We start from the raw sequence: 12,148 nt of genomic DNA, 5'->3' as shown, positions 1-12,148 counted from the left end.
CCGAGCGGTTCAGGCACCTGTCCGGTTAACGGGGTACGCTGGTTCGATTCCAGCTCTGGACACTGGAGGCTTTGGTAATTTTTTCCTTCGTATATGATATTTATTTCAGTTTATAGTTTAAATAGTAGTGTGTCTACTTGAAAAACCACAAATTAATATATTTTCATAGAAAATAATTTAATTTGTTCTTAGAGAAATGTTGTTCAGTTTGAGGCGAGGTCAGTTTCCAGTTTAATTTATTGCTCCTGTTGCAGGAAACACCGTGTATATCGATATGTTTTTAAGTTATAGGTACAGGGGCAGCTCTAAAGACTCGTAGGCAATAATCGACAGCCGCCGTCTTATCTGAGATAGAGCTTCGTGCTTCACGACATAACGGGGAGCTAACTTTACTTACTTTTTTGTAATAACTAAATATGATTATACAAAGCTAATTTCCAGAATTTTCAATAATGATCTATTACCTACGTACATACTAAAAGGGCAAAATCGGGTATAGGATTTGGTACTCGGTTTTGGACTAGACTGTTTTTTCGCTGCTAATAAAAAAATTAAAATAGTTATCTCACTTAATAAAATATGTTGTTAATCTTTCAAAAGTTTTTACCTGTTTGTTTATTCAAACTTTCCTCTAAGGTTCCCTTGAAAAAAAAAAACACCTGATCCTGCATCCTGATCCTGGCAGTTGACTCATTACTTTCTATAGTTCCTATTGGTTTTACTGAACGCCCCCTTTTTTCTATTTTTATTCCTATAGAAGTTTAGATTCTTCAACCGATCAAGCATCTACAACGGACTGGATCAGGTTCTGATACTGAAATTGTGCTCCCACAACCTTGATGCTGGCAAAATTGTCCCAATGGACAGATACCATAAGAACCAAGAACTGAAATGAACTGAATTTTGCGTTGGATTTTGCCTCGTTTGCAAATAGCAACAATATGCTGAGACAGGGCCTTTTCCCTACCTACTGCACACATTTCTGGACCCAAATGTGTAATTTTTCTGTTTATAATGTGTACAGTTGCCATCAGATATATCCGAGCGGTCAAGGCGCTCATAAATATCTGAACACGCTTCTATTGTCAAGGCGCTAGAGTGCGTGTTCAGATATTTTGAGCAGCTCGGCCCTCCGATATATCTGATGGCGACTGTACATAATTTAATCTTCTTTTGAGATTTCATTTTTTTTTGGTCCTAATGCTCTACAGTTTTTTAAAGAACTATCAAAAAAGATTAGTCGACTTCACTGGCGACCGAAGAGCTGGCAGCTATCTCGCGCAACGTATTAGTATCGCAATACACCGGGAAAATGCTGCCAGCATCCTCGGCACCATCACATCACACTCGAAAAAGTGTTTAAACTACAAAAGCGTGCAATCCGTATCATGGCTAAAAAACCCTCTGACTATCATGCTAAGGAGTTGTTTAAGCAGCTAAAAATTTTGACGTTACCTTCTGTCTATGTACTTGAAGCATGCAAGTACATACGACGCAATCTCGAACGGATCCCCTCTAATTTCCAAAAACTACAGACCGTAACGCGTAGACGCAACCTCCTATACGTGCCCCCGCGACGTCTATCTAAGTCTCGGAAATCCTTACACATAGTAGGCATTAAACTTTACAATGCTCTAGACGAGCAGTTAAAAGCTACTTCAGACTCGATGTTCGAGAAAAAACTTAAACAAATATTGTTGGACATGGCGTGCTATAGTGTCGACGAATTCGTTCCCTGCTACAAGTCACTGACCCACCCACAAAATTATTGAATCTGTGATAATAATAATGTATAATATAGAATAGGAATAAGCAAAATTGACATGTAAATCTTTTTATATTTTTATCAATAAATGATCTATCTATCTATCTACCATGCCAAAGGGGCCATATTTTCTAGATGTATTTTAGTTTTATTTAGTTTTAGTTTTAATTTAGTTTTATTTTATAGATAAGTTCGTTTTTAAGAAATGTATTTTTATTCAGTTGAGATTATTTATTGCCGGGATGCTCATGAATCTCATGATCATTGCTTGCGGTCTCTTAATTTGTGTCTAAAAGAAAATTAATTTATTTTTTGTTTAATGTTATCGTATTAATGTTTGTATTATGTATTATGTACTTATGAGTCACAGATAATCTAAATAAATGAATTTTATTATTTTATTTATTCACATATATTTCAAGTAAACAAAATACAAGATATACAGGGTGATTCAAAAGACGTGAGCAGGATCAACACTGCGCATTTCGTAAATTACAAGCAACTGTTTCGTATCAGTATTAATGAGATTAACGTTAATGTTTTAGTCGTGTTGAAAAAAAAAAGTTATTAATTTATTTACGACATGCATGGTCGCCCTAAAATTAGAATAAGTACTAAACTACCGATATTCTGTGTCAAATTCAGTCAGTCTGTCATCAGAGCCTGGTTACTTTGGAAAATTTGTATCTCACTCAAGTTAATTTTCTTCATAATCAAAATCATTGCGGTTAAAGAGGTTTTATGTTTATTAATTAGGTGTGGGGTAACCATGATTATAGATAATTTTATTTGTCCTCACCAAAAAGTAAAAAAATCAGAAAAAGTGTGGTATGTTTCAACTAAATACGACGGCAATCGATCAATCAACAGTTACTGAGTGTGCAGGATTAGTCTTGCTCACGTCTCATAAATCACCCTGTATACAGTGGTACTACGTAAACGAAATTAATAACTAGCTTAAATCTAAAATAGGCCCTTGAGGCATTGTACCAAGGATGCTGGCGGCATTTCCTCGCTGTATCGCAATGCTGATACGTTGTGCGAGAAAGCCGCCAGCTCTTCGGTCACCAGTTACGTCACCCAGACGCTTCGCGATTTCGATTTTATCTTTGTTTTGCTGTTCTTAATATTTTCCCTTTCCTATTTCTTTCATCGTATTGTCTTGTGTATGTGTGCTTTATGGAATAAATCTTCTTCTTTTGATATATTGTATAGATGTTATTGAGCACTTCCTTATGCAAGATATTGAAGGCAGTTTAAATTGGAACAGAACAAATATAACCCCAAATCGTATACACAGCCTGTCTTGTGCATATTCCGAATTACGTAGTTCGCATATAAACTAAGCTGTCCAAGTTATGTACAGGATGTCCAAAGCTGTGTTTAATTTAATTAGATCTCTTACTACTAAGCTCTTTTTCTCATGCCAACTGTATCGCATTCAACTTTAAGTATTTAAGTAGGCACCTAATAGTAAGTTGATTTAGTAATTTTATTTATTCTGAAAAACAAATTAATAAAGTTTTGAAACTACTGTTTCATGATACCATGAGTCCATGAGGTGTCATCCTAAAAAAATGTCTATAGATAGATTTTATAAAAGAAATTATCCATTGTTCACCATATCCAAGTTTTCATGTACCTGCTTATTAAAATTAAAAATAAAAGGTCATTATTGTCGCAAAAAAACAAAACTTACAGCAACGAACAAAAAAACGCAATAAGTAGAGTTCTTGCGGAAAGAGAAGTCGTAGAGTCAAGAGACAAAATATTCTTTATTCAAATCGGCCTAGCAACAAGCACTTTTTTTAAATTGTCAAGTTTTACAAATATTACCTTAATCTAAATATCAGAGCAATTTATTGATGCAGTTATTATTGTTCTTAAAAACATTGAATTATTATATTAGCTATGTATATATACGCTTGTTTGATACAAATAAACATTCATTCATTCATTAATTTTAGTGACCTGCCGGTGAGTAAGGTTGCCAGAGCTCAACGAGGGTGCGGAATGTTAGGGTGGGCAACGCGCATGTAACTCCTCTGGAGTTGCAGGCGTACATACGCGTGCTACGGAGACTGCTTAACATCAGGCGGGCCGTATCCTTGTTTGCCACCGACGTAGTATAAAAAAGTGTGTGCGTGTAATCTTTACGCGCGATTGAAGAAAAACTTCTTTGACGATGACGTTTTTCGCTATGTTGGCACTTTGACGTGTGTCCTATTGTGCGTGTGTCACTACTGAGCGTTACTTCCGTCAGAAAAAATCTGAGTTACCATCTAGTCGCGCCTAAAGAAGTTTTACTTCAAAAATATTTTAGGATCGTTTTCGACGCATGCTGTACAGTGGTGCTCTAGGTATACATGCAGCAAACTGCAGTTGCACCGACTTTGATCTAAGTTGGCCGGACTCGCGAGCCGAGCTAAATATCCTAAACTAATGTGGAACACATTGCCTGTTAAAACACCCAACATATTGGTCTATCGTTTAACTGAGACGTTTGGTAAGAAGTTATAATGATCAATAACGGGCTTGTTAAAGCCAAAGATAGATATAACTCCGTAATAGATAGATACAGTCTAAGGAAAAAACATGCCTCGAAAATCAAGAAAATTTTATTCTCGTTCAGAGGGCGCTACTAGTTTTGGCCTACAGTCGTATAGATGGCGTTGACGGTTTCGTTTGTTATTTAACAATTTTAACGCATATCAGTGAAAGAACATGGGTCAAAATCATAAAAATAATTAATGCAAATAAAAAAAATCATTTATCCATATTTAAATATATTTTATTGTATTTTTATTAAATCTTCATTTTTAGTTTTAAAGTGTGTCGACAGATGGCAGTGAATTTACTGGGGTTACAACATTTACTATGACAGTACCGCTCTAGTATAAGTTACTATATGTTAAAGCTTAACTGTATCAAACCGATTTGCATGTAAGAGCGTTTTCACATTGCCCGATATCGGATGTGGGATCCTACAACCTACAACCGCATAGTCAGGCCGCGGGGAGCACGCCCGGGCGCCGTCTTTAGCAGTCACGAACACTACAACAAGCATTATGCCTACTTGTGCCTACACATACGCACATAAACAAATATTATCGATCCGACAGCTGACGGGGGGCTCCAACATGGCCGAATTTATCGGAAGGCGCCTATGACAAAAACAGCTGCAGGAAAGTGCCACCGGCATTAAGTCCGCCTTTTTGCGTTATTTATCGTTTTTTAGTAATAATGATTTATTAAATGCATAAATGAATACAGATAAACACATATATCTTACATTTTACTTCCTTCTGAGATCCGATATATATCGGATCGGATAATGTAAAAACGCTGTAAGTATGTAAAAATGCGATAAATAACTACTCCGCCTTAAGTAACTAGTTTTCGTACAAAAACTAACTTAAATAGGTCTATTCTGGCGGGCCATTTAAGTAATAACTTTTTTTTAAATTGTAGGATACAAATATGCCCAAAACTGACTAGTTCTGTTGTTCAATCCCTAAACTATAAAATGTCAATAGTGAAATCCAAAAAAGTGCGCGTCTATACAGTGGGCATGCCCCCTAGCATGACTTGCGTTCATAATATCAAGCATGCTAAGTCAGGACAGGATCTTTATTTCCTCTTAGAGCGTTTTCACGATATCCGATCCGATATCGGATGTCGGAAGGAAGTAAAATGTAAGATATATTTGTTTCTCTGTATTTATTTATGCATTTAATATATCATTATTACTAAAAACGATAAATAACGCAAAAAAGGCGGACTTAATGCCAATGGCACTCTCCTGCAGCTGTTTTTGTCATAGGCGCCTTCCGACGTCCGATATCGGAAAGGCGCTTCCGATAAATTCAGTCACGTCGTAGCCCCCGTCAGCTGTCGGACCGATAACATTTGTTTGGGTGCGTATATGTAGGCATAATGCTTGTTGTGATGTGCGTGGCCGCTAAAGACTGCGCCCGGGCGCGCCCCCGCGGCCTGACTACGCGGATGTAGTGACTGCTGCTATATAAATCGCAAGTCAGACCCCATATGGAGTACTGCTGTCACCTTTGGGCAGGAGCACCTGGATGCCAGCTTGGACCCTTCGACTCAGTCCAAAGGCGCGCTGTACGAATCGTCGACGATCCCAAACTCACAAGCGGTATTGAACCTTAGTCTAAGGAGAGACTTCGCCTCCTTATGCGTGTTCTACCGCTTGTACAATGGGCTGTGCTCTGAAGAACTGTTTGACATGATGCCAACGGCCGCTTTCTATCACCGCACCGCTCGCCATCGGCAGGGTGTTCATCCTCACACCCTAGCACCTAAATGGTCGCGTACTGTGCGGTTTAAGAGGAATTTCCTCCCGCATAAACTTCGGCTGTGGAATGAGCTCCCTGCCGAAGTTTTCCCGAGGGGCTACAGTATGGGGTTCTTCAAAAAAGGAGTGTACAGGTTTTTAAAGGGTCGGCAACGCGCGTGTAATATCTCCGGTGTTGCAGGCGCCCATAGGCTAGTAGAACTGTAGGATACATCTTAGTTGAAAGTGCTGTCCGTCCGTCTATCCGTGTGTCCGTCACCGGCTCCTGAAGGCTAACTTGCTCTACAAAAACGTTAGGAATATGCAGTTTTAGACAACTTTAACTATTTACAGCCACTTGGAGTTTAAAAGTTGAAGACAGTCCTTGTTTTTACTAACAAGAAAAAGTTTTTAATTTTGACTCGTTGGCGCTATATACACATGTTTCATTCATTTCATTTATTTATTCACTAACAATGTACATTGTATTTGGATGGCATTCTATTTTACAATCCTAATTAACATTAAATATAAAAAAAGCTATTTACAATAAAAAAAAATACAATTCTTACATGTTCGTACCAGATCGGTATGTGTGGCGGCGGCGGCGGCCGAGCCTGCTGGCCGAGCCGCTCGCTCGAACGCAACTCCTTCGCCAGGCCCCCTTTACGCGCGCAATTCGGACCCTTAATAGAGTAGCGATCGAGTTAGATTTGTTCTCTTGTTCTCTGAACGAATTCACAAGGGCTACGCTTTACGTATTGTGCTACTGTAATCTGTAAGCTAATGTATTGTACCTATTTTTTGTGTCAATTTCCATACTGTCGAATTAGGATTTCCTGTAATTGATGGTTGTGTGTATGTAAATAAATAATAAAATAATGTTTAGATTAATGAGATCGTTTAAGTCATACAGGCAGTTATTGTTATTATACAAGAAAAAAAATTATAATACTAATGTACATAATTAGCTAATTATTATTATCATTTATGAAATCTATTACGGAATAATAACATTTTTCTATAAGAAACTCCTTTAAGCGTTGAAAACGCGATGGTTGGTAATAATTTTATATTGTAATGGCAGACTATTGAACAAGAAGACACTGATAACAAGCCGCGTGTTTCATTTCATAATATTTAGTCTTGGCACTATCTTGTTTGGTATGTCTTTCCTTCTAGATGACAAATGTAATGTACTTACCTAGCCTCGCTCTGCATTTTGTATCTCATGTATAACGGGGAGTGCTCCGAGGAATTGTTCGGATTAATCCCTGCCGCTTCTTTCCGCTGTCGCTATACGCGACAACATTTCCATCTTCACCACTTAGATGGTTAGCAGTTCTTCACTATGCGTTTCTTCGGAAACTTAATGCCTCACACAGCTAAACTGTGAAATGAACTGTCTCCTGCGGTATTTCGGACCGATACGATCTTCAAACCTTCAAGAACTTACAAATCTTAAAGGGCATCTTACCGGCAACGCACTGCTGGGTTGCATGCACAGGGCGGACACGCTATACATCAAAAATCCCTTGCGTTCTATGTGTGAACGGCACGTCTGTACACTCGTCATGTCTGAGTAAGTTGCTTAAAAATAGTACTGAGCGGCCGGCCAACAGCCGTCAATCTGCTGTCGCGGGGCGAGGTAATCCTAGTCGGGGCGGGGCGGTGCGTGGCCGTTCTGTTTTATACTATTACTTATTCTGTGTTGCAGGTATGAGCGACGGAAATTGGTTACCAGGCTTTCATAAAGCCCGGACGGCGCTGGCAATTTATGATGATGATCATGGCTAGGTATAGTAAAATACCGGCTAAGGGCGAGTCGGACTCGCGCACGAAGGGTTCCGAACCATTACGCAAAAAACGACAAAAAAATCACGTTTGTTGTATGGGAGCCCCACTTAAATATTTTTAGTATTAGTTGTTATAGCGGCAACATAAATACATCATTTGTGAACTGTCTAGCTAGCTACGACGGCTATGAGATACAGCCTGGTGACAGACAGACAGACAGACAGATGGACAGACAGTGGAGTCTTAGTAATAGGGTCCCGTTTTTACCCTTTGGGAACGGAACCCTAATAAGCATATGGGTACCTTTGCAGCGGAAGCTACCAAGAGTGTCATTTTTGTTTATAATGTTAACTAATATCTTTAAATATGTGCTCTAATAAATATATCTGTGTTTTAATACATTAGTATTAATAAATTTATTAAAAAATAAGCACTTAGCCACTTAATTCAACTATTAAAATAACAAGTAATTGAATTTAAACTATCGTGAGACATATTAACTTAACTAACTAAACTAGCTTAACTTAACTAGCTTAGCTTAGGCTCTCCGAAACATGTCGCGCGAGTGACTAAAAACACGTGAGTGTAACCGCTAAGTTAGTTAAGTTAACAGTAATTATCTAAATTACAACAATGCACTAGGTACTATTACTACTAATTTACAATTATTAATATTAAGTATAACGAGCCATTTTTAATTTCAAAAGTTCACGTTTTCGCTAAAAGCAAGTGGCTATTTTACTTTTCAAAATGGCTGCACGTGGATATAACCGTTATATATTATAAGACAAGGCATCGTTATGGGAATTAACTCTTTCTTATAATGGTATGATTAAACTTAATGGTATTAAAGTTTTTATACTATGTTAAGGTACAAGGGTATGTCCATAAACTACGTCCGGACCCGGGTATCTCCTTAAACTATGTCCAAAAGAGAGGTATGGGCACTGCGAATGTCATCTCGCTTTGTGTGGTAGGGCACAGGACAGCGGATGTCATTCCAGATCTAGAGCAGAGCCCAACTGGGGAAGTACCTCCACCTTACAGAAAACCGCAGCCAAATAACACTAGACCCTACTAATAGTGTTGTGTTCCTGCCGGTAGTTGCCAGAGCTCGAGGGAGAGGAGTGTTAGGGTCGGCAACGCGCATGTAACTCCTCTACTTATAAAACTTATAACTAACTTATAAAAAAAAATTGTTTGAATGTATGAAAAGATTGGAAAATTTGGAAAGCATATGTCGTGTACCGCTAATTTCCTTTTTCCTAATTGGTTAATTAAAGAAGTAATTGTAATATGTGTGTTTAATAGTCTCCATATTTAGCTCCTTGTACTAGTTGCACTAACAAAAAAAAAAACAATTAGCTGCAGAGATAGTTAACCCCCCTGCAAACAATTTTCTATGCAACTGACTGTGCCTACATAGGGTGTATGGGATATATTCGACATATTTTTAGGCGAGTGTAGAGTATGTTAGGGTTTGGGCTCGTAAGTCAGAACCTAAGAATTATTCCTTCCAAGTAATGACATCTTTGCGAAATTGGATATATTCGTAAACGGTTTGTGAAAATAGCGTTTTAATACGTTGCTTGATTTTGGTAATAAATGTAAATAAATAAAAAATATTTTGAGTACCATTTTTTGAGGAGCGGGTAATTTGGAAAGCAAGTGGGGTAATTTCGAAGGTCTGTAGAAATAGTTTTTATGCAATATGCGTTAAGCATCATATTCCTTTTTCGTTCTAATTTACCCCCTTAAAAATCCTGCTGATTCACGGTAAAGAACATGTTTTTATTTTATTTTTTATTACAATTTATTTTCAAATTTCCCCCGCGCTGTGAGCAGTAAAGATCAGTGATTGTCAACATTTTTTAACCGCGTTCGGAGTACTTCGGACCACGATAACCGTAACGTTATGTTAATTCCTGGGTAGACAACCTCTGATAATGGACTATGAAAACCTAGTTTGGGGTTCATTTAGTACATTGATTCGAAGTTCCCCCGTGGGATAAATTCGAATGTTTTTTTAAAACTACAGATAGACCGTTATGCTGTACTCATTAATACGACAAAAATGACAATTTATAACGTTTAATAACGTTAAAACACACGAACAATGATTTAACTTATCAGGTTTCCGAGTTATGTGCTATGGGGTAATTTCGAAAGTCCTCATAAGGCACTAAATCGCACTTTTTTTATTTAATAGACCGCAGCAAACGTGCCCTCACGACTAGCGACGCGAAGTGAACTGAAGCGGGGGGGGCAGATAAACATGGTGTCTTGACAAGTCTTGCCAGCGTAGAAATAGTTCCCAGTTTAGTAGAAATGTGTGATTTTCGACTTATCCCCATTTTCGAATTTACCCCAAAGCACCTTAATTTTTTTTTAGGTGAGCATCCTATATAAGACAAAATTACCCGAGAGTGAGCGGTTCTAGGTTCGAATCCCAGTGATTTAATCGACTTCCTAACATAGATATTATTTATATAAGTATTCAATTTAATGAATATCCTGCATGTACTTCTGTGTATAAAAAGGGTATTTTTAGTTTAATTTACAAAAAAATGGTTTAGATGTTTGAAGAGAAAAAATATGTATTAACTTCACTCTCCAAAATTTAAACATAAGGCAAGCATGGAGAGTTGAGAGAGGAAGATGCAGCTACCTGATAAAAAACAGAAAGATAAGAAAAAAAAAAGAAAAAAATAAGGGAAAGATAAGGGAATACAATAGTGTACATACCTTTTTTCCACCAGAATCCTTTCCGCTTGGAATAAGCTTTTTGGAATATGTACACAATCAGGGGCGTAGCTAGAGAATATGGCGCCCGGGGCAGTCACCGAATTTGCGCCCCCTGACGACTGACAAAACTTTCCCTGCTGCTGCCTTTTGCCCATTTTGGCACCCCCCCTTGGATGGCGCCTGAGGCATTTGCCCCCTCTGCCCCCCCCCCCCTAGTTACGCCACTGGACACAATAAAATCAAAACAGAAAATCAGCGCCTGCCAAAATTCTTATAGCAACGCCGTCGTTCTGAGAATTTGGCCGCGTCAAAATCATAATTAACTAAAACAAATGAACCGATCCGGAACAAGCTTGAACTTTGATCCGTTTATGTTTACATCGGTAAACGGCAGATCGATAATCACGATTCATCAAGTAATTAACGAGTAACGCGAATTTGGAGAGGTTTAAATTAAATTGTTACTTTGAGGGGCCTTTATTTACCCATGCGCCTGATTCCTGTTTAACTGTAATGTAACTTCAGTTAGAATAATACCGATAGCATCTTCCAAACTGAAGTCACACGAACCTGCCGCAAAAATGCCGCTCCCATACAATTACAATAGTAGTTACGCTCTTATTTTAAGCAAAGAGGATATAATATTATCTATCTTTGTTTTAAGGGTCTCCGGCAAGCTCGGTTCTCCATAAAAAGTTAAATACGTAGTTCCGCTCTCATTTTAAAATAAGTAGCTAGTTTGCTCTGAAACTTTGTACTTACAATACGATACGGTATATCTATATCTGAAATTAGTTTATGTAGCTTCAGATACCATCGTTAAAAAAATACAGAATTTACGTTTTTCATACAAAACTTGTTTTTGCTCTGTTTCGTTTGTTTTATAAACTGGAGCTATATAAACTAATTTCAGACCTAGATTTACCTCATGTCATTGCATGTGCAAAGTTTCCCTGAGAATATTCCCTATTTCATTTCATTTCATTTATTTATTATCTCATATAAGCTTAGAGTAATATACCAAATCGCTTAAACATTAAACATTACTTATTTACTAAAGAAAATAGATAGAAGTTTTTACATACTAAACAAAGGATGCCAATCTCTTATGGCAGAAATGTTGCAAAAGTGACCGCTTTCAGCTTTAAATAATAGTTCCTAATCTCTCCGGTGGCGTTAGTTAGGCTCTGGGACATGAGTATAACATGACCCATATAAGGCAACAAATAACCCGACCAAATTACGTAGGTTGTTTTTGGTAGTATTTCGGTGTATGGTGGCGCCGCCTAATTACTGTTTTTTGATGGACACTTTTCATACATAGAGATTTGGCTCCTTTATATAGTCTCCATGTACTAAACTTAATGTTTATTATGACAGCTGGTCTGTTTGCAACTCAACGGAGTGAACTTCCTATAATTTTTACTTTTCAATTATTTTTGTCAAGTTGGCATCATTGGCAGTGTACAATTTAGAACACAATAAAGGCTTCTACAGACATTGCAATAAATAAATATATTATAGGGACATTTTTATTTTTTTAC

Source organism: Cydia strobilella, chromosome 23, assembly GCF_947568885.1.
Source record: "Cydia strobilella chromosome 23, ilCydStro3.1, whole genome shotgun sequence".
Classification (NCBI taxonomy): Eukaryota; Metazoa; Arthropoda; class Insecta; order Lepidoptera; family Tortricidae; genus Cydia; species Cydia strobilella.
Note: the sequence above shows the minus strand (reverse complement) of the source record.